The following is a 23,567-nucleotide window of genomic DNA, read 5'->3' as shown; positions in this document are numbered from 1 at the left end:
AATGTCTCTTTTCATGGGGAAAGCTAGCACCAGCAAATGTTGTGTTTAGAAGAAGTGATTTAACATGACACGTGACCTAATTTACCGGAGCAAAAGCTCACCCAGCAAGCCCTGCTTTACTTCTACAGGAGAGAAGTACTGTAGAGTCTGCAAGATGTTCAGCTGGGTAGCTACGTCAGCATGCCTCGGCTGCAAAGGAACAAGTACTAGGTTTATTGCATGCTGAAAAGAGAAGAACGGAAACACAGCGTTTCGACTGTGAGGTCTTCTCACACCTGAAGAAGCCTCACACCTGTAAAAGGCTCCATGGTTTTCTTTCTTCTCTTTTCAACATGGAATACACCTATTGTCTGCAAGATGTGACAATTTCATGGTGTTTTGGAAGAAAACCTTTTTTCTTTGAATTCAAAATCAATCGGAATTTCAGCACAACACATCAACACTTTTTCTGTTTTAAGGAGATGATATTTTAAACCTGACAAAAATAGTAGGAAACACAAGTTTCTTGCTGTGAAAATTTAGATGGGGAAGTGTACTACTAGTAGCAGTGTAGAGCTCTCTGTGGTGGAGTGCAAGCGCATGTTCTATGGGCCAGTGGCGTAATGGATAACGCGTCTGACTTCGGATCAGAAGATTGTAGGTTTGAGTCCTGCCTGGCTCGTGAGGCTTTTAAACCTCTCAGGTTCCTCGGTAACAGGTTGCCGTCATGTATATGAACTATAGAAAAGCATTTGCCACAACCCGTAAATTAGCACGCAAGTGCAGGCTGGTGAACACAGAACTGTATGGAGATCATCTCCAGCTCCGAGCTCAATTGCAATGAAAAAACATGCAGAACAGAACTGGAGAGCAGCTGAATTTGTGCTCAGTAGGGTGGGGAGGACTCAGCATTGCTATTGTTCTAATTGGCATGAACTGCAGGGGATCTGAATCAGAACACGTCACTTAGTTCGATCATTGCGTCAATATGTAGGCCACGTTAATACAGAATTATTACTTTGTCTGTCTCGTCTTTGTATATAGCTGAATGTCCCTGACAATTTCATGTTAGTTTTTAAGAACGACATTGGTGCTAATATATACATATATAGCATATAAGGAACACGTAAAAGTTTAGTCCATGCTGAAAAGATAAGAAAACCGCCACAACGTTTCATCTTGGAATAAATCTTTACTTGTTGTTTTGCAGCCTACCCATTCTGACCTAACTCCTCCCTTGAAATTCCCTAACAGATAAGGGTACGTAACAGCTCATGCGATGCTCAGTTGCAATTTGTCCCAAAACAAACAAGAACAGCAGCTGAGGGTTTGAGTTTGAACATGCACTGTATTAAAGCAGCTTTTATTTCCATTGATAAATGCTAGATATTCCTACAGAGATTCTCCAGGTGAGTAAGCGATTCCTGTTTCTGTTTCTATTTTTGTTTCATATATATACAGTATATATATGTTACATGTGTCTCTGCAATAGTATAAATGTGTTATACACTATCAGGGGCTGCTTTTTTGTGCACCTCATCTACAACAAGGGTTTTTTTTTCATTTATGTTTGTGGACCTTCACCATTTGAGGAAGTGAGTTAGATAAGAAAGTTACAGGTATGGTGAGCAATGACTGACAAAGGCACGTACTGCGTATTCCTTACAGAAGTGTAAGCAATTTGTTCTAAAAAACACCGGCTAAAGTCCAACATCGTTAGCAATCTTATTACTTAAACAGAATTAACATCAATAAACTGTAAGGTGCTGGTACATGCGAGTAGATTTGATCTTTTATTAAACAAAAATGCAATTACAGCTCTAAAAAGGTCAACCTAGACTTCTGTAACAGATCTGTTCAGGTCATCGCTGTTTCTCTGACCTTGTGAGTCTTTGGAATTTTAAAAGTGTATTTTGCTTGCCTTTCATGTGGTCTGTGTACAAGTCACTGTGGCGTATGCGGTCCTACACAGCCTTGCTATAGACGTGACGAGCCTCCACTATGTTGCAATGGAGAACAGGTTCAGTACGGAGCTGCCGAGAAAATTCAGCTGGAAAGCTCGTTGCAGAAAAGCATCGTTATCTGTGTCCAGCGGCAAAGCGTCCATCGTGGGTGCTGAAGAATCGATTTCACAGGCTGCGGGTCCAGGCGATTTAGAGTGTTAAAGGTCCCAGCGAAAACGAAACGGCGCTGGTCCTTTTACACGCACGCACGCAACCAAATGCAAAGGACGCCGCAGTCGGCAGGATTTGAACCTGCGCGGGGAGACCCCAACGGATTTCAAGTCCGTCACCTTAACCACTCGGCCACGACTACAGCAAGCGCCGCGGCCGCTGCCTTCTTGCTACAATCGAACAGGGAGTGCGAGGCGGCGGCGGCAGCGGAGGCAACTTTTTTCAAGTTCACTCTCCGTTTAAGAAACCTTTTACGCCATACGTGCAAGCACACACACACACACACACACACACACACACACCTCAGAGGACTTAAGGGTGGCTTCAAGTTGGAATGATAAAGTCTCCCCGTTCGGACATGAAAACAGAACGTTCTTAGACAGAAAGCAATCAACAACGGAGACATGTGGATGACGATTTTAGTCACTGCACTTTGAATAGCATTTTTACTCCAGTTACAGGAGATGCACCAATGGCCCTTGACCTACGCTCTTACCAATGCCTTGAACATTCAAACAAAACAGCCCTCAAGTCCTGCGGTTTAATATAACGCTGTTACGTGTCGAGGCAGTATTTGACTCTGTCCTACCGTTGAGACACGGGGCGTATATGGAAACGAACACATGCTACGGATCGTCTCTAATCGGTCCCTACAGTTGGAAGGCTCCTTGAAGCGTGCACCCCCATCATTCATCTTTGCGCATCTGTGAAAGGTAGACTCTTGAGCAATGTTTGAGCCAGCTCTAAGGCAACTAGTGCTATTGGACAGACACCTCTGGAAGATCCTAAGAGTCTCTTAACACCACTTCCAGCAGCAAGCTTAATTGTTCGCTGGAGGTCTCCCACCCAGGTACTGAACAGGCAAAGAATCACCAGTACATTGAATGAGGAAGTTAATCCTGAAATCCAATTACATATCTCAAGGTAAGACAAATCCATAAGAACATGTCTTAGTATTACTTCTGTAGCGGCGAGGCTTAATAATAAGGCAGAATTAAGTGTTTCTGAGCTTCCCAAATGAGGCCCCATTTCTCTGTTCATCTCTGTGGTGCAGCCACAGAGAAACTATTCATGCAAGATGTTTTCTTTTGATAAGGACAGCTCCCACAGGGGGATGCACTTAGCTAAGCCTGGCTATCATGATCAATGGTCATCCATTGGCGCCTATCTGTTTAGGGAGTGCCAGTTGGACATCTGGACTGCATTACTAAGTGTCAGGAGTAAGTGACTCATATCTCACCTTGATCAACCAATCAGGGACCGGTAGGGCCGAGTAACCCACGTGGGACTCTGATGCCCATGGAACTTTCAGCCAATCAATGAGCTGAAGTTCCTCCAGGTAAAAACAGGCAACACAGAGAGCCTGAGAGATTCAGATTCAGATTCAGAAAGGGAGATTCAACAAGATTCAGTAAGATTCTAAAGGGCAGGACGGCCCAGGAGCAGAAGGCTCCCAAGGGCAGGACATTCTCGCAGCGCGCCTCCTGACCATCCTGAGACTCAGCCCGGACAACCACGGAACGGCCAGTGTGTCCGAGTGCCAGATTTTTCCTTTGTTCTAAGAGTCTAGAGTGGAGGTTGCCAGAGAGTAACCAGCAGCAGGCCTCGTGAACAGGTCGGAACTGTGGACAGCTGAATCACTATTCAGAACTAGCTCTTCATCGGGAACGAACCGGTCCTCTTCCTGACTTGCTGGGACCCACAGTCATCTTTTCTCCTGTGCACAAACTTTGCTAGTTAAAGCCAACAATGAGCATCAGCAGCGCACCGTCACAAGCCGCACAGCACAGCCTGGCACGGAGCCAGAGAGCGCGGATTGGACAGCAACAGCCTGCAACTGTTTCTTTGTGCCCGCAGGAGATCTGAATCCCCAAAGATTGGATGAGTATTCAACTTCAATGCATTACAGCTCGAGAATTCAATTGTTATCCCAACCAGTTGATATCAATTTAATTCCTAAGAGTTATGTACTTGTTTTGAGTATCTAATGTAGAAGTTGTAACCAAGTTCACTTTACGAAACGGTCTAAATGAATGATATACTGAACGTATGTCCTCTTGATATGTGTAACACTTTGTAACTGACCGAATATACCTTTTGTATTCTGATAACCCTCTCGATAAGATCTGTTAGGTATATGCATATTCTATGTATTAATAAATGTATCCTCGTGTATTAGTACCTGTGTGTGCGCGTTGTTTGAGTTATGTCACATGGTTGGATTCTAAAGCCATCAAAAGAATCAACTTTGTGATTTACTGCTACAATTAATAATTGTCTCAGTAAATGCCCAAACCCTACAAAACTGGTGCCTTCAGAGAGCCACTATGATTACATATTTGGTGTCCCTGAACCGGTTTTCCCTACATTATTTGGCGTCCCTGGGCCGGCTTAATCTACATTATTTGGCGTCCCTGGGTGGGCTTAATCTACATTATTTGGCGTCCCTGGCACGGGCGTGGCAAGACTGAAATGAGTCAACCAAGCGGAATAATTCAATATAAAACGCCGCGGGTTTCATACACGACAATACAGTGTGCTGAAAGCCGAAAGAAAAAAAGTTCCCCTTGCTCTTTAAGCAGTGCTTGATTGTTTTGTGATCTTTTGCGATCTACCGGGTTGATTGCATACTTGATCTTGTGGTTTTCTGTGGTAAAACTGTGATTTCGTACTTAAAAGTAATACTCTTTAAGTTTAACGATGGTTGCTAAAAGGTCTGAATTCGAGTCGCTATTAAGCACTCTCTCTAGCAGCGACAGGTCTGACCACGATATCTGCCATATCTCCGTCAGCGGAGACGCTAGAATAAATCTCCATTCTCTGAGAGAGCTAGCGAAGGACATAGAGAGATTTGACCCCGCAGTGTCAGAGAATAATATCAAGAGTTATATTCAAGACCTCAGGTATAACCTGCAGTACCTGCCAAATGCCACAGAACAGGAGAAAGTGTTTCTGGTCAGGAAAACTACCAGCAGAGCTGTACATGAGTGGATGGCTAGGCAGATGAAAGAAGTCTGTAATGATTTTGAGCAGCTTTGTCAAGCACTTATCGAAGAATACAGTGCGTTTATTGACCCGACTGCTGCGATAGCCGCCGCTCTTAACATTAAGCACGAGAGAGCAGAGTCCCCTCGCGAATATTACGAGAGACTTAGACAAACTTATTTTGCAGGGCGAAATGATGAGGGTTGCGAAGAGAACACACATTTCAAGGGTTTATTCATTGCGAATCTCCACCCATCAGTCAGAAAGATGATCTTAATGCATACAGATGCACAGACCATGAAAATGACTGATATTAAGAGATTCGTGCAGAAAGCCTGGGAGTATGATGTCCAAAGTCGCTCTGAGCAAAAAGCTGTTAAAGCGACTGTGTCCGCCGTCAGAGCCAGCAGGGTTAATTCCCTCCTGCTCGAAGGAGCACAGGCTCCTGAGCTGGCTAAGCCCCGTTCCAAAGCAGGCACACAGGACCGCACCCAGCGTCCTAAGTGCCATGAGAACACCGGGGGAGGGAAAGGGCTAGAAAAGGCTGAACAAAAGGATTCAGTAGCCGCCCGCCTGGCCAGGCTTGAACAAGCTTTATTAGGACAGGGATAACCGCTCCCCAAGGCTGCCGGAAGCGTGAATGAGCCGATACTCTCCACTGGAGGAGGCGGAGACCCGCCCCCTCTCCCTCCCTCAGTCTATCTGATTGAGCGGAAGGGTTCCTGCCTGGATGAATTCAGCCACTCCCAAGTGAGTGCTGACTCCACCCCTGAAGTCACAGAGCAGGCAGTAAAACGCAGAGGAAAAGCAAGAAGCTTTTACCTCAAGGCTGCCATGGGAGATGTCTTACCCAGTGAGACACTGATTGACACTGAGGTTGAAAGGTGTTTGATGTCACACGGCAAGCTCAAAAGGGTTGAAAAAGAAAAGGGCATGCGACTCAGAGAGGAACCTTTGGTGGATCGCCAGAAAGGCAAAGTGTGGAAACAGGTCAAGGCTCCTAAGCCTTCTGTACAGAAGAAAAGGGGGGCCAAGAGGCAGACTGTGCTCACACAGTGCCCACCGAACACAGAAGCCTATGTGAAGATTCCTTCTGTTCCCTCTGGACAAGAAATAAAAATATTTCCTTGTTCCCCGGATATACAGGGAAGTCGTGTCCCGGCTGAGGTCCCAACAGCCTCCCTGCCACAGGAGCGGTGCTCCAAGCAGCCGCCTGATCCACCAGGTAAAGCACACCCCTTTTACATCCCTAAAGAGGAGCAGATCTCCCCACCTGGCGATGAAAAGGAGCTTTCCCTGTGCACCCTGGCACCCAAGAGGGGTCAGGACCACCACCCCGCAGTGGTGGAAGGGATCCAGATGGCAGGAGAGCAGGTTGGTGATGTAGCCCTCACTCTTAGCCCTGAGAGGTCCTCTATTAGTGAGGATATGCTTGAGCAGCTGTCACAGGGCCACCGCCAGGTGCCCCTGGTGCAACATTCACAGGTTAGACAGGAGGTCCAGCTGGACGCTGAGACTACTGCGCTGTGGACACACCTGATCCCAGATGCCGATTCCCTCTGCTGTGACCCAGGGAACCTGCAGTCAGGTAACATTATTTCTCACAACTACCAGGTAGTGAGTGAGACTGACCTGATTGTTCCTGCCTCAACGGCAGGATTGCCAGCACACCCAGTCCCCCAGAAGGGACAGGGAATGAAAGCCGAGCCGGTTTTCTTACAGCCACCAGCTCAGTCTGTCAGTCTGAGTCTGACCAACAGTGGTTCAGCCAGACTGGAGCTGGATGGTCAAGTCACCCGCCTGCCAGTACAGGACATCGCAAAGAGGGGTGTCAGAATCCCCGCCTGCACTGACATGGGCCTGGTGAGTGATAGTAAGTTCAAAGACAGTGAACTAGCTATCCCAGTGCTGGGGCAGCTCCCTGAACCCCTAGCGAGGGAAGGGGGGAGCGAGCAGGTGTCCTACACCCACGCCCAGCGAACGATTGTAAACATGCCGATAGAGGGATTCCTCAATCAGGAAGTGTGCAGGGTGGACCGGAACAGTGAGAATGGGGTAACAATCCCAGATCACTCAGGTGCTCCAGATGACCACTCAGCCGAGGGTCAGGCATGCTCCACCGCTGCACCGCCCCCTGCAGGGTTCCTAGAGCACAGGCATGAACAAATCGAAAAAGCAGATGCCCTGGAAAAGGAGGAGCAGCATCAGCAGCTGCGTCAGATCTCCCCAGATTTCCAGGATGTTGGTGCCCAAGATGCCACAGGGCATACTGAGAAACACACCATGTACACGCTGCGCCAGCTTAGAAAGGCAACAGTCACTCAGAAGGAGATGACTGGGATCAGCCACCCGAAAAGACTTTTGGGAGGACTGATTGCTGCCGCCACTGTTGCACGTTTGCTTTTTCTGGTAGGTTTGTGTGCTACTGGCACTCTCACCCTGACTGCCCCAAGAAGGCAGGTGTCAGAGATGCCAGAGGGTAGTGACAGACTGTATCGACAGCAGCAAAAGTTGGAAAGCTTAGGGAAAACCCTAAAGGCAACTTCCTATGCAACAGGGTTAAACCTTATTCCCCAACCAGTGGACATGATTGTTGGTGTTATACAGTGGGTTTATGCTTGTGTGCAACAGGCCAGAATGTTGACACAAGACCTGTTAAGGGAGTTTAGTGCCACTGTAGCCAGTCTAGCCATGGCACAAATCCCAACAGACTTGATTCCACTCTTCTCAGTAGAGGAGTGTGTGACATTAACCCCATCACTCATAGCTCACCCAGAAGGCAATCCAAGATTGAATTTGGTTCCAAATCTTGAGATGGGTATGGCTACCAAAGCTATTGGCTGTGTCTAAACGATTCACCAATGAAGGGTGTAAAGCTACTAATGGGCAGAGGGAGGTTAATGAACCCCATGAAGAGCAGGTGGGAAGTAAATGGCTGGTCAGCACACCACATTTAACTGACACTATGACTTGTGACAGGCATGATACAGCTACCGCAATGCAGCTACCTAATCAAACAGTTTTCCTGCAAGTTCCCGAGGAGGCCATAGTACAGCTTGAACTTAACACTGTACGGTCTGGAACCAGACAACATAAGACCAAACTTGAGGTCTTGGATGCCTTCAGGTGCCACACTATTGAATTGGATAGAAATCCAAGAAACAGTAAGCCCTGAAGAGGTACAGGTAGTTAGTTTGCTTTAATGGAACAAACCTCCAAACCACCCTAGCAGATACCCAACACAGGTGTTGTGGTTTATCGGGGGCTGGGAACAGGAACTGTTGTTATTGTAACACTACTGCCGGGTAGCTGGATCATGACTGACAGTGTACTCTGAATGCTGTACTCTTGCATCAAGATGTACTCTGGGTAGCACAAATGAGTCGAAGGTAGCATGTCAAAAGAAAGGAAGTGACTTCTCCCCAAATATCTACTACAGAGGTATCAGATATTGACAGTGAACTTCCTCATGTGTAATTCCTAGACTGAGATAATGTCTCCTACCGTGTTTATACATACTCCAGATGTTATTCATCCTGTTTGTATCCAATGCTGGTTCCGGTATGAATTCTAGAGGAGTAATGTAGACATTTAAGATTAATGTTCTAATGGCAAGGGACATCACTTAACTCTGTTTTGTTTTGAAGGCAACAATGCCTCGGGACCTCGTGGCCTTCAAAAAGGGGGGATATGTAGCGGCGAGGCTTAATAATAAGGCAGAATTAAGTGTTTCTGAGCTTCCCAAATGAGGCCCCATTTCTCTGTTCATCTCTGTGGTGCAGCCACAGAGAAACTATTCATGCAAGATGTTTTCTTTTGATAAGGACAGCTCCCACAGGGGGATGCACTTAGCTAAGCCTGGCTATCATGATCAATGGTCATCCATTGGCGCCTATCTGTTTAGGGAGTGCCAGTTGGACATCTGGACTGCATTACTAAGTGTCAGGAGTAAGTGACTCATATCTCACCTTGATCAACCAATCAGGGACCGGTAGGGCCGAGTAACCCACGTGGGACTCTGATGCCCATGGAACTTTCAGCCAATCAATGAGCTGAAGTTCCTCCAGGTAAAAACAGGCAACACAGAGAGCCTGAGAGATTCAGATTCAGATTCAGAAAGGGAGATTCAACAAGATTCAGTAAGATTCTAAAGGGCAGGACGGCCCAGGAGCAGAAGGCTCCCAAGGGCAGGACATTCTCGCAGCGCGCCTCCTGACCATCCTGAGACTCAGCCCGGACAACCACGGAACGGCCAGTGTGTCCGAGTGCCAGAACTTTCCTTTGTTCTAAGAGTCTAGAGTGGAGGTTGCCAGAGAGTAACCAGCAGCAGGCCTCGTGAACAGGTATTTGGCGTCCCTGAACCGGTTTTCCCTACATTATTTGGCGTCCCTGGGCCGGCTTAATCTACACTTCGTTTACATTAGTATGGCACTGAGTTGGAGCTCCTCTTTAAGCTGTGGTTTAGTTTTGCATTCATGTGTTTCTAGAGCAGTTATTTATGGGGGTGGGTGGGTCTTTCACAGAGGCTCAGGACAAATCCCCCGCCTGAAAGTCTAATGTGTGCGTTCAGACAGTCACAGGTCAAGAGCCAGGCAGGAGGACAATGGACAGAAGAGCCAACGAACTAAAAATAAAAGAACAGATATGAAAAAGCCACCATCTTTTTCTTTTTGACATTTTCCGACTTTCATGCAAGCCAGGACAAAGTTGCTCGTAGCTACTTGTGGATTCAAATACTCTATCGAGTGCTTTGATGAGTTTTTGCAATTTGATTGTCGTCCTGTCAGCCTGTTTCTGTTTTTTTTTTTTTCAATCTAGGGATGGAAAGTATGAGGGAAATGATGGAGCAATCAATAACCGCTCCGGAAAAATGGCAGAAAGAAATGGTCCGTCACTAAGGACATTTGTGAAGCAGAGGAGTGACATCACCACAAAGGCGACACATTCTGCTGATGGTTTTGGTGAATAATGATTGAGGCGCGTTAAGAGAAAGGTAGCTGTGTCAGCATGCGTAGGCTGCAAAGGATCAAGCAAAGGTTTACTCCATGCTGAAAAGAGAAGAAAAGAAGCACAACGTTTCGACTGTGGAGCCTTCTGCGCCATCTTCTTTAGCGGTGATGATGTTTACATTGGAAAAACTGAGACATGCGTCCCTGGGTGGGCTTGAACCACCAACCTTTCGGTTAACAGCCGAACGCACTAACCGATTGCGCCACAGAGACTGACGGCCACTTATGCTCCCTACATTTGCAGGTTTATGGTCAAAGAAAACAATCACTTGCGCTTCTTGCAGCCGGCAATCTTTTTCCACTGACAACCAAGAAATGGATTTCATCTTTCACAAGCTGTATGGATTTCTTCAAAAACAAGTTATTCCAGAAAGGAAATGAATTCTTGCATTAAACTGAACCAAGCTGTACATGTTTGTCTGAAATGATACATTCGGCACAACAAGACACGGAGAGAGGCACCGCTGGTATTCAGACCCAGGATCGCCTGCTTACTAGGCGGGCACTTTAAGCCACTAGGGAACAGCGCCAGCGGAGCACCACGCTTTTACAGACACTTGGACACATCTGCGTTCGGTGTGCACTTAACCTGCTCTCTGAGCCCGTTGCCTCCGTCCCATTTAATAGCAGAACTGACGCCAAGAGAAATGATGAGAAATGGCATTTATCGGGCACTTTTCATGTCCAAGGAGCTCAATGCCCTTGACACCTCCCCAAGGCGACAGAGCTGTGCATTCTTTGGCGACACCATTTTTTCTTTTGTTTAATTTCTATACTTATTGATAGAATAAAAACGATATGTCATGTACTGTAAGGGAAATGTCTCTTTTCATGGGGAAAGCTAGCACCAGCAAATGTTGTGTTTAGAAGAAGTGATTTAACATGACACGTGACCTAATTTACTGGAGCAAAAGCTCACCCAGCAAGCCCTGCTTTACTTCTACAGGAGAGAAGTACTGTAGAGTCTGCAAGATGTTCAGCTGGGTAGCTACGTCAGCATGCCTCGGCTGCAAAGGAACAAGTACTAGGTTTATTGCATGCTGAAAAGAGAAGAACGGAAACACAGCATTTCGACTGTGAGGTCTTCTCACACCTGAAGAAGCCTCACACCTGTAAAAGGCTCCATGGTTTTCTTTCTTCTCTTTTCAACATGGAATACACCTATTGTCTGCAAGATGTGACAATTTCATGGTGTTTTGGAAGAAAACCTTTTTTCTTTGAATTCAAAATCAATCGGAATTTCAGCACGACACATCAACACTTTTTCTGTTTTAAGGAGATGATATTTTAAACCTGATAAAAATAGTAGGAAACACAAGTTTCTTGCTGTGAAAATTTAGATGGGGAAGTGTACTACTAGTAGCAGTGTAGAGCTCTCTGTGGTGGAGTGCAAGCGCATGTTCTATGGGCCAGTGGCGTAATGGATAACGCGTCTGACTTCGGATCAGAAGATTGTAGGTTTGAGTCCTGCCTGGCTCGTGAGGCTTTTAAACCTCTCAGGTTCCTCGGTAACAGGTTGCCGTCATGTATATGAACTATAGAAAAGCATTTGCCACAACCCGTAAATTAGCACGCAAGTGCGGGCTGGTGAACACAGAACTGTATGGAGATCATCTCCAGCTCCGAGCTCAATTGCAATGAAAAAACATGCAGAACAGAACTGGAGAGCAGCTGAATTTGTGCTCAGTAGGGTGGGGAGGACTCAGCATTGCTATTGTTCTAATTGGCATGAACTGCAGGGGATCTGAATCAGAACACGTCACTTAGTTCGATCATTGCGTCAATATGTAGGCCACGTTAATACAGAATTATTACTTTGTCTGTCTCGTCTTTGTATATAGCTGAATGTCCCTGACAATTTCATGTTAGTTTTTAAGAACGACATTGGTGCTAATATATACATATATAGCATATAAGGAACACGTTTGTCCCAAAACAAACAAGAACAGCAGCTGAGGGTTTGAGTTTGAACATGCACTGTATTAAAGCAGCTTTTATTTCCATTGATAAATGCTAGATATTCCTACAGAGATTCTCCAGGTGAGTAAGCGATTCCTGTTTCTGTTTCTATTTTTGTTTCATATATATACAGTATATATATGTTACATGTGTCTCTGCAATAGTATAAATGTGTTATACACTATCAGGGGCTGCTTTTTTGTGCACCTCATCTACAACAAGGGTTTTTTTTTCATTTATGTTTGTGGACCTTCACCATTTGAGGAAGTGAGTTAGATAAGAAAGTTACAGGTATGGTGAGCAATGACTGACAAAGGCACGTACTGCGTATTCCTTACAGAAGTGTAAGCAATTTGTTCTAAAAAACACCGGCTAAAGTCCAACATCGTTAGCAATCTTATTACTTAAACAGAATTAACATCAATAAACTGTAAGGTGCTGGTACATGCGAGTAGATTTGATCTTCTATTAAACAAAAATGCAATTACAGCTCTAAAAAGGTCAGCCTAGACTTCTGTAACAGATCTGTTCAGGTCACCGCTGTTTCTCTGACCTTGTGAGTCTTTGGAATTTTAAAAGTGTATTTTGCTTGCCTTTCATGTGGTCTGTGTACAAGTCACTGTGGCGTATGCGGTCCTACACAGCCTTGCTATAGACGTGACGAGCCTCCACTATGTTGCAATGGAGAACAGGTTCAGTACGGAGCTGCCGAGAAAATTCAGCTGGAAAGCTCGTTGCAGAAAAGCATCGTTATCTGTGTCCAGCGGCAAAGCGTCCATCGTGGGTGCTGAAGAACCGATTTCACAGGCTGCGGGTCCAGGCGATTTAGAGTGTTAAAGGTCCCAGCGAAAACGAAACGGCGCTGGTCCTTTTACACGCACGCACGCAACCAAATGCAAAGGACGCCGTAGTCGGCAGGATTTGAACCTGCGCGGGGAGACCCCAACGGATTTCAAGTCCGTCACCTTAACCACTCGGCCACGACTACAGCGAGTGCTGCGGCCGCTGCCTTCTTGCTACAATCGAACAGGGAGTGCGAGGCGGCGGCGGCAGCGGAGGCAACTTTTTTCAAGTTCGCTCTCCGTTTAAGAAACCTTTTACGCCATACGTGCAAGCACACACACACACACACACCTCAGAGGACTTAAGGGTGGCTTCAAGTTGGAATGATAAAGTCTCCCCGTTCGGACATGAAAACAGAACGTTCTTAGACAGAAAGCAATCAACAACGGAGACATGTGGACGACGATTTTAGTCACTGCACTTTGAATAGCATTTTTACTCCAGTTACAGGAGATGCACCAATGGCCCTTGACCTACGCTCTTACCAATGCCTTGAACATTCAAACAAAACAGCCCTCAAGTCTTGCGGTTTAATATAACGCTGTTACGTGTCGAGGCAGTATTTGACTCTGTCCTACCGTTGAGACACGGGGCGTAAGTGGAAACGAACACATGCTACGGATCGTCTCTAATCGGTCCCTACAGTTGGAAGGCTCCTTGAAGCGTGCACCCCCATCATTCATCTTTGCGCATCTGTGAAAGGTAGACTCTTGAGCAATGTTTGAGCCAGCTCTAAGGCAACTAGTGCTATTGGACAGACACCTCTGGAAGATCCTTAGAGTCTCTTAACACCACTTCCAGCAGCAAGCTTAATTGTTCGCTGGAGGTCTCCCACCCAGGTACTGACCAGGCAAAGAATCACCAGTACATTGAATGAGGAAGTTAATCCTGAAATCCAATTACATATCTCAAGGTAAGACAAATCCATAAGAACATGTCTTAGTATTAGTTCGTTTACATTAGTATGGCACTGAGTTGGAGCTCCTCTTTAAGCTGTGGTTTAGTTTTGCATTCATGTGTTTCTAGAGCAGTTATTTATGGGGGTGGGTGGGTCTTTCACAGAGGCTCAGGACAAATCCCCCGCCTGAAAGTCTAATGTGTGCGTTCAGACAGTCACAGGTCAAGAGCCAGGCAGGAGGACAATGGACAGAAGAGCCAACGAACTAAAAATAAAAGAACAGATATGAAAAAGCCACCATCTTTTTCTTTTTGACATTTTCCGACTTTCATGCAAGCCAGGACAAAGTTGCTCATAGTATTCAAATACTCTATCGAGTGCTTTGCTGAGTTTTTGCAATTTGATTGTCGTCCTGTCAGCCTGTTTCTGTTTTTTTTTTTTCAATCTAGGGATGGAAAGTATGAGGGAAATGATGGAGCAATCAATAACCGCTCCGGAAAAATGGCAGAAAGAAATGGTCCGTCACTAAGGACATTTGTGAAGCAGAGGAGTGACATCACCACAAAGGCGACACATTCTGCTGATGGTTTTGGTGAATAATGATTGAGGCGCGTTAAGAGAAAGGTAGCTGTGTCAGCATGCGTAGGCTGCAAAGGATCAAGCAAAGGTTTACTCCATGCTGAAAAGAGAAGAAAAGAAGCACAACGTTTCGACTGTGGAGCCTTCTGCGCTATCTTCTTTAGCGGTGATGATGTTTACATTGGAAAAACTGAGACATGCGTCCCTGGGTGGGCTTGAACCACCAACCTTTCGGTTAACAGCCAAACGCGCTAACCGATTGCGCCACAGAGACTGACAGCCGCTTGTGCTCCCTACATTTGCAGGTTTATGGTCAAAGAAAACAATCACTTGCGCTTCTTGCAGCCGGCAATCTTTTTCCACTGACAACCAAGAAATGGATTTCATCTTTCACAAGCTGTATGGATTTCTTCAAAAACAAGTTATTCCAGAAAGGAAATGAATTCTTGCATTAAACTGAACCAAGCTGTACATGTTTGTCTGAAATGATACATTCGGCACAACAAGACACGGAGAGAGGCACCGCTGGTATTCAGACCCAGGATCGCCTGCTTACTAGGCGGGCACTTTAAGCCACTAGGGAACAGCGCCAGCGGAGCACCGCGCTTTTACAGACACTTGGACACATCTGCGTTCGGTGTGCACTTAACCTGCTCTCTGAGCCCGTTGCCTCCGTCCCATTTAATAGCAGAACTGACGCCAAGAGAAATGATGAGAAATGGCATTTATCGGGCACTTTTCATGTCCAAGGAGCTCAATGCCCTTGACACCTCCCCAAGGCGACAGAGCTGTGCATTCTTTGGCGACACCATTTTTTCTTTTGTTTAATTTCTATACTTATTGATAGAATAAAAACGATATGTCATGTACTGTAAGGGAAATGTCTCTTTTCATGGGGAAAGCTAGCACCAGCAAATGTTGTGTTTAGAAGAAGTGATTTAACATGACACGTGACCTAATTTACCGGAGCAAAAGCTCACCCAGCAAGCCCTGCTTTACTTCTACAGGAGAGAAGTACTGTAGAGTCTGCAAGATGTTCAGCTGGGTAGCTATGTCAGCATGCCTCGGCTGCAAAGGAACAAGTACTAGGTTTATTGCATGCTGAAAAGAGAAGAACGGAAACACAGCGTTTCGACTGTGAGGTCTTCTCACACCTGAAGAAGCCTCACACCTGTAAAAGGCTCCATGGTTTTCTTTCTTCTCTTTTCAACATGGAATACACCTATTGTCTGCAAGATGTGACAATTTCATGGTGTTTTGGAAGAAAACCTTTTTTCTTTGAATTCAAAATCAATCGGAATTTCAGCACGACACATCAACACTTTTTCTGTTTTAAGGAGATGATATTTTAAACCTGATAAAAATAGTAGGAAACACAAGTTTCTTGCTGTGAAAATTTAGATGGGGAAGTGTACTACTAGTATCAGTGTAGAGCTCTCTGTGGTGGAGTGCAAACGCATGTTCTATGGGCCAGTGGCGTAATGGATAACGCGTCTGACTTCGAATCAGAAGATTGTAGGTTTGAGTCCTGCCTGGCTCGTGAGGCTTTTAAACCTCTCAGGTTCCTCGGTAACAGGTTGCCGTCATGTATATGAACTATAGAAAAGCATTTGCCACAACCCGTAAATTAGCACGCAAGTGCGGGCTGGTGAACACAGAACTGTATGGAGATCATCTCCAGCTCCGAGCTCAATTGCAATGAAAAAACACGCAGAACAGAACTGGAGAGCAGCTGAATTTGTGCTCAGTAGGGTGGGGAGGACTCAGCATTGCTATTGTTCTAATTGGCATGAACTGCAGGGGATCTGAATCAGAACACGTCACTTAGTTCGATCATTGCGTCAATATGTAGGCCACGTTAATACAGAATTATTACTTTGTCTGTCTCGTCTTTGTATATAGCTGAATGTCCCTGACAATTTCATGTTAGTTTTTAAGAACGACATTGGTGCTAATATATACATATATAGCATATAAGGAACACGTTTGTCCCAAAACAAACAAGAACAGCAGCTGAGGGTTTGAGTTTGAACATGCACTGTATTAAAGCAGCTTTTATTTCCATTGATAAATGCTAGATATTCCTACAGAGATTCTCCAGGTGAGTAAGCGATTCCTGTTTCTGTTTCTATTTTTGTTTCATATATATACAGTATATATATGTTACATGTGTCTCTGCAATAGTATAAATGTGTTATACACTATCAGGGGCTGCTTTTTTGTGCACCTCATCTACAACAAGGGTTTTTTTTTCATTTATGTTTGTGGACCTTCACCATTTGAGGAAGTGAGTTAGATAAGAAAGTTACAGGTATGGTGAGCAATGACTGACAAAGGCACGTACTGCGTATTCCTTACAGAAATGTAAGCAATTTGTTCTAAAAAACACCGGCTAAAGTCCAACATCGTTAGCAATCTTATTACTTAAACAGAATTAACATCAATAAACTGTAAGGTGCTGGTACATGCGAGTAGATTTGATCTTCTATTAAACAAAAATGCAATTACAGCTCTAAAAAGGTCAACCTAGACTTCTGTAACAGATCTGTTCAGGTCATCGCTGTTCCTCTGACCTTGTGAGTCTTTGGAATTTTAAAAGTGTATTTTGCTTGCCTTTCATGTGGTCTGTGTACAAGTCACTGTGGCGTATGCGGTCCTACACAGCCTTGCTATAGACGTGACGAGCCTCCACTATGTTGCAATGGAGAACAGGTTCAGTACGGAGCTGCCGAGAAAATTCAGCTGGAAAGCTCGTTGCAGAAAAGCATCGTTATCTGTGTCCAGCGGCAAAGCGTCCATCGTGGGTGCTGAAGAATCGATTTCACAGGCTGCGGGTCCAGGCGATTTAGAGTGTTAAAGGTCCCAGCGAAAACGAAACGGCGCTGGTCCTTTTACACGCACGCACGCAACCAAATGCGAAGGACGCCGTAGTCGGCAGGATTTGAACCTGCGCGGGGAGACCCCAACGGATTTCAAGTCCGTCACCTTAACCACTCGGCCACGACTACAGCGAGCGCTGCGGCCGCTGCCTTCTTGCTACAATCGAACAGGGAGTGCGAGGCGGCGGCGGCAGCGGAGGCAACTTTTTTCAAGTTCGCTCTCCGTTTAAGAAACCTTTTACGCCATACGTGCAAGCACACACACACACACACACACACACACACACACACACACACCTCAGAGGACTTAAGGGTGGCTTCAAGTTGGAATGATAAAGTCTCCCCGTTCGGACATGAAAACAGAACGTTCTTAGGCAGAAAGCAATCAACAACGGAGACATGTGGATGACGATTTTAGTCACTGCACTTTGAATAGCATTTTTACTCCAGTTACAGGAGATGCACCAATGGCCCTTGACCTACGCTCTTACCAATGCCTTGAACATTCAAACAAAACAGCCCTCAAGTCCTGCGGTTTAATATAACGCTGTTACGTGTCGAGGCAGTATTTGACTCTGTCCTACCGTTGAGACACGGGGCGTATATGGAAACGAACACATGCTACGGATCGTCTCTAATCGGTCCCTACAGTTGGAAGGCTCCTTGAAGCGTGCACCCCCATCATTCATCTTTGCGCATCTGTGAAAGGTAGACTCTTGAGCAATGTTTGAGCCAGCTCTAAGGCAACTAGTGCTATTGGACAGACACCTCTGGAAGATCCTTAGAGTCTCTTAACACCACTTCCAGCAGCAAGCTTAATTGTTCGCTGGAGGTCTCCCACCCAGGTACTGACCAGGCAAAGAATCACCAGTACATTGAATGAGGAAGTTAATCCTGAAATCCAATTACATATCTCAAGGTAAGACAAATCCATAAGAACATGTCTTAGTATTACTTCGTTTACATTAGTATGGCACTGAGTTGGAGCTCCTCTTTAAGCTGTGGTTTAGTTTTGCATTCATGTGTTTCTAGAGCAGTTATTTATGGGGGTGGGTGGGTCTTTCACAGAGGCTCAGGACAAATCCCCCGCCTGAAAGTCTAATGTGTGCGTTCAGACAGTCACAGGTCAAGAGCCAGGCAGGAGGACAATGGACAGAAGAGCCAACGAACTAAAAATAAAAGAACAGATATGAAAAAGCCACCATCTTTTTCTTTTTGACATTTTCCGACTTTCATGCAAGCCAGGACAAAGTTGCTCGTAGCTACTTGTGGATTCAAATACTCTATCGAGTGCTTTGATGAGTTTTTGCAATTTGATTGTCGTCCTGTCAGCCTGTTTCTGTTTTTTTTTTTTCAATCTAGGGATGGAAAGTATGAGGGAAATGATGGAGCAATCAATAACCGCTCCGGAAAAATGGCAGAAAGAAATGGTCCGTCACTAAGGACATTTGTGAAGCAGAGGAGTGACATCACCACAAAGGCGACACATTCTGCTGATGGTTTTGGTGAATAATGATTGAGGCGCGTTAAGAGAAAGGTAGCTGTGTCAGCATGCGTAGGCTGCAAAGGATCAAGCAAAGGTTTACTCCATGCTGAAAAGAGAAGAAAAGAAGCACAACGTTTCGACTGTGGAGCCTTCTGCGCCATCTTCTTTAGCGGTGATGATGTTTACATTGGAAAAACTGAGACATGCGTCCCTGGGTGGTACGTCTCTTTGTGCCTGCGCGGCAAAGGCGAAGTGCCACTTCTCCTTTCCTGGTACTATAAAAACGCTAAATCGCTTGGCCCTGCTGCCATGGAAATGAGTTCTTCAGATAACCACACATCTTGCGTTCGCACCTCTGGTGTTTTACTTATGCCTTTGAAAACCTAATGAATAAAACTGAAAGAACCGACACAATATGTAGGTGCTCGTAAAGCACGCATTAAAGAACTGTTAAAAGCAAGGGTTTCAGTGGGTTAACTGAGGAGAAGGCGTGATCGCTAAATGTTGACTTTGTATTTGGTGTTAGAAACATTCTTACTGTGCATGACGTGCAACAAATTTAGCCACAGAAATTGCATCACGCTTTCATGTATGGTATTGCAGACACCAACGTTGCCTAGATAGAAAACCGAAATAGCCGTGGGTTTGCTTGCTGGTCTGAAGGATCTCTCTTCGAATCTCTATCATTTGTCAATTGAAGAAAAAGGTGCTGCAATCTGATACGTTCAGAATCAAACCCGCAGCTGTTGTTCGACTTTATTTCTTGACTAATTACAACTGAGTGTCGCATGAGCAGTTACGTAAACTTGTCTGATATATTTGAACACAAATGCCGTTCTTCAATTAAAACTAACAGTACATTGTCAGGGACATTCAGTTCTATACAAACAAGAGACAGACAAGAGAATATTTCTACCTTTCATGTGGACTACGTGTTGACTTACTGATCGGAATAATTGAAAAGTTCGGGTTCATAGCCGATGCAGTGCGTGCTAATTAGAACAACAGCAATGCTGAGCTCTCAGCACCGTACTGAGCCCAGGTGATTTTCTAAAGCTGTCAGGTGCAGTTCATTTACATGAAGGAAATCTCTTACTGAGTACGATTACAATGCAGTAAGTAGCACAGACTACTTAGGGGAGTAGCCCGATGCGTTTAAAAACCAGCCGAGCCAGACAGGAGTCAAACTTGCAATCTCCTGATCCATAGTCAGACGCTTTATCCATTGCGCCACTGGCCCTCGTGTGATACTGCAGGGCTGTAACCCAGTGAGATAAGCAATGCAACTAGTAAAATACCCCCGGTCCATTCTTTTCCAAAAGTGAGAAACACCTGTTTTCTACATTTTGTCTGTTTTAAAACCATATCTCTTTAAACCAAACCAAGAGTTTGTCTTTTGCACTGATATTCTGATTCATTTCGATTTCAAAGAAAAAAAAAACATTATCTTCCAAAGCATCATAAAATTGTCCCTTCTTCCAGACTCCAGGTGAGCAGATCACAGAGTCCGTAATGAGCTTCCTCCATCAAGCAAAGTACCTGAACATAACTCTGTCTTCATAAAAGCGCCCCTTGAAAGGTCTGCTATACTACTACAAGAGAGAAGTAGAGTCTGGAAGAAGGGACAATTTTATGATGCTTTGGAAGATAATGTTTTTTTTTCTTATACTGAAAATGAAAGGTAGTTGTTTCTATATGGACTCAGTCTTTGGAATTTGTATATATATATATTTCAGTGATCCCTCAGCCATTCCTTCTGTATTGTAATTCAATTTCTCTTTTAAAATTCCTTCCCCACTTCTAGGACCTGCAGTTGCTGAACTCCACAATGGCTTCTATTGGAAAGTCTGTGACTGAGACCAAGTAAGTGTTCACTTTTTTATGAAACCATTATTTATTTTGGAGCAATGAGCAATTCTTATATAAATGCAATAAAATCATTATGCTCAAACTATGAGAGAGAATTTTAAGGATAATTTAATAAATCAGTCTTAGCTTGTTTCTATACACAGATGGTATTATTTATTTTCAAAGGAAACCCGCGAGGATTCCCCTGGTGTGCAAGATTTGCCTGAATACTTTTGATCAGCTTACTGCTCTCTTGAAGAGGGCGTGTATGAAGCACGCCATGGCAGAACAGATCAGGATGGCCTCTCAACAGGCGAGGGAGGACATGATGAATCACCTGAAGAACGGGGTCATCGTGGATTACCACAGAATAGAGATCGTGTCTGGTGAGGCAAACAGAATAGACTGCTAGAGTCCTTGGGCCTTTTTGTACATGGGAAACCTGAAGACACATCGGCAAGGTGAGATATTTTTAATCTATAACGCTTCTGTAATTTCTTTTTGAAATCATTGTTACAACATATTATGTAAAAGCATGTTGAAAAGAATCTACCTACATTCCAGCGGCCCTGAGCAAGAGGCCGCTGTCCAGGAGGAAGAGATGCCAGAGGCTGCTCTAGAAACTGAAACAGAAGCAGATAAGGAAGGGGAAGATGTGAGCTCTGAAGAACTCTATCAGCAGTAAGACTTTATATTTTTCAGATGTATCTATTTTTTACTAAAATTCTAATTTGTCTTATAGGTATAAAATGTTTAAACCGGTGTTTTATATCCTTACAGGCCCTGAGTAGTTAAAAAGTATCAGCAGGCTCTCCGGAAGAGAGTGACCCAAGCTGGACTCTATAGAAAGCACTCCCTGGATGCTCTTCTCCTGATTGGATTCAAACAGTACCTTACCAAGGATCTTTGAGTGGCAAATTATTCTCAGGAGGTATTTATTTTTTAAAGGCATTTAAAATTAAGCAATGGTATCTTCATTGTAAATGTTTTTATTTCTTAGCTTAAAATTCACCCATGTGAAATGATGTCAGACATAAACATCATGACTCTATATTTTCTACCTGAATCTATTCTACTTAAATTATTACATTATACACAATTTGAGTTCATTTTAAAAAAGTAAAAGGTAATGAAAGGAATGCATTTTCATAAGAAAGATAATACCGATATGCATGTGATAATCTTCCTAATATCATATAGTGCATCATTTGGACACTTTGTGGGCTTGAAATACAAAGAAAATCATGTTCTATGGTACAAGATAAATGCAAAGCTTTTATTATAATTAGATTTGTTTATAAAGCATAAGCAATCATTTATTACATTAATATATGTAAAAATAACATTTTAGCATCATACGTTAAGTATATTTAGTCCCTAATGCTGAAAGAAATGATCATAGAACATGACTTCTAACCTTACCTGCGGTGTTTTTGATCCCTATTGCTCAATGCACAGTGAAAGCATTGCATACATGTCTGACAATGAGAAATGGGCCCCTGAGACAGTCATTTGCCTGTTTCACAAGTGATCGTATTTTACTAGAGATTCTGTTTGGGATTCAGATGTGCATTCGGACAGCAATCCCTTTCAAGAAATGATACGTTCTGGATGAGGTCAAAGGTGCTGGAACACTGTATTTAGGATGTGTTTGCAGTTATTCTGTGTCTCTAGCTTCAACCCAGTGATATATATATATATGCTCACTGATTTTTTGGTACATGCCCAGGGCAATAATCATTATGAGGATTTATTTCCATATGTGCTAGAGGTAGTGTTGTGAAATTCTTCAACACACTGGATCGCAGGTTTAAACCCCCTGCACTCTTACTCCTTAAATACCAACAAATGCAGATATGTAGCAATCATATTGTAGCGGACACTCATTTGCCTGTTTCACAAATGATCATATTTTACTAGAGATTCTGTTTGGGATACGGATGTGCATTCTGACAACAATCTCTTTCAAAAAATGATTTTACCTTATTGCAGCTTTGCCCTTCTTGCCTCTTTGGAAAATATCTCCATCTTGTGGTCGTTGTTGGTAATGTCTAGACAATATCTCCATCTTGTGGTCGTTGTTGGTAATGTCTTCTTATGCATTTTTTTATTTCAATTCTTTATTAGTTGATTCTAGAATCTCTACAATAGAGCTGAAAATATCAGTTTTGTAGCAGACAATATGAAATTAGTTATAGTTCAATTAAGAATTTATTACCCTGTTTGTAACATAACAAATTAAAATTGATTAAAACTAAGTTTGGAACACCAGGGAACATAAAAAATGATTTTTAGGAAAACCATGAGGTTCTCTGTGTCCGATGCCTGCAAAGGGAGAAAGCTAGAATCCTTTGATTTTTCAAAATTTGAAAATAAACATCATATAACAACAGCTTTCATTCCTAGGAGTGAAAAATAACCATTGTTGAAGACATATTAGTTTCTAAAACACTACAATAAAGTTAAAAACATCCGTTTTATATTACTTTTAGTATTTTTAGTGAAATTAGTCATTTATTGCACTATTTTTAATATAATCTCAAATTAAAAGTGATTAGAATTAAGTTTGGAGCAACAAGGAACACAAAAAAAAAAGATTTTAAGAAAAAAAATGATGTCTTCTGTGCCAGGTGCCTGCAAGGGGAGAAAGGTAGAATCCTACCCAGGCTCCTGGAGCTCTGTCCTGGCTAAAGGAGGGTGAATCCATCCCCTTCAAAGCTCCATGAAAAAATGATCATTTAAAATTTGAAAAAAAAAACATCATATAACATCATATAACAACAGTTTTCATTCATAGGAGTGAAAAACAACCATTTTTAAAGACATATTAGTTTCTAAAACACTACAATAAAGTTAAAAACATCCATTTTATATTACATTATTTTTTGTGAAATTAGTCATTTATTGCACTATTTTTAATAAAATCTC

The 23,567-nt window shown here is 43.8% G+C and overlaps 8 non-coding genes across 8 annotated transcripts; 3 read left to right on the top strand and 5 right to left on the bottom strand.

The window, feature by feature from the left end:
• Window positions 1-588: 588 nt before the first annotated feature.
• Window positions 589-661, top strand: trnar-ucg (transfer RNA arginine (anticodon UCG)). Its single transcript has one exon. It is a non-coding gene; the product is annotated as a tRNA-Arg (tRNA).
• Window positions 662-2,213: 1,552 nt separating this feature from the next.
• trnas-uga (transfer RNA serine (anticodon UGA)) lies at window positions 2,214-2,295 on the bottom strand. The gene has a single exon. It is a non-coding gene; the product is annotated as a tRNA-Ser (tRNA).
• Window positions 2,296-10,286: 7,991 nt separating this feature from the next.
• On the bottom strand, window positions 10,287-10,360 carry trnan-guu (transfer RNA asparagine (anticodon GUU)). Its single transcript has one exon. It is a non-coding gene; the product is annotated as a tRNA-Asn (tRNA).
• A 1,193-nt stretch (window positions 10,361-11,553) lies between these two features.
• trnar-ucg (transfer RNA arginine (anticodon UCG)) lies at window positions 11,554-11,626 on the top strand. Its single transcript has one exon. It is a non-coding gene; the product is annotated as a tRNA-Arg (tRNA).
• A 1,386-nt stretch (window positions 11,627-13,012) lies between these two features.
• Window positions 13,013-13,094, bottom strand: trnas-uga (transfer RNA serine (anticodon UGA)). Its single transcript has one exon. It is a non-coding gene; the product is annotated as a tRNA-Ser (tRNA).
• A 1,532-nt stretch (window positions 13,095-14,626) lies between these two features.
• Window positions 14,627-14,700, bottom strand: trnan-guu (transfer RNA asparagine (anticodon GUU)). The gene has a single exon. It is a non-coding gene; the product is annotated as a tRNA-Asn (tRNA).
• Window positions 14,701-15,893: 1,193 nt separating this feature from the next.
• trnar-ucg (transfer RNA arginine (anticodon UCG)) lies at window positions 15,894-15,966 on the top strand. The gene has a single exon. It is a non-coding gene; the product is annotated as a tRNA-Arg (tRNA).
• A 1,386-nt stretch (window positions 15,967-17,352) lies between these two features.
• trnas-uga (transfer RNA serine (anticodon UGA)) lies at window positions 17,353-17,434 on the bottom strand. The gene has a single exon. It is a non-coding gene; the product is annotated as a tRNA-Ser (tRNA).
• Window positions 17,435-23,567: the final 6,133 nt, after the last annotated feature.

Source organism: Lepisosteus oculatus, unplaced genomic scaffold (assembly GCF_040954835.1).
Source record: "Lepisosteus oculatus isolate fLepOcu1 unplaced genomic scaffold, fLepOcu1.hap2 HAP2_SCAFFOLD_52, whole genome shotgun sequence".
Classification (NCBI taxonomy): Eukaryota; Metazoa; Chordata; class Actinopteri; order Semionotiformes; family Lepisosteidae; genus Lepisosteus; species Lepisosteus oculatus.
Note: the sequence above shows the minus strand (reverse complement) of the source record. Positions and strands in the feature narration are given on the sequence as shown.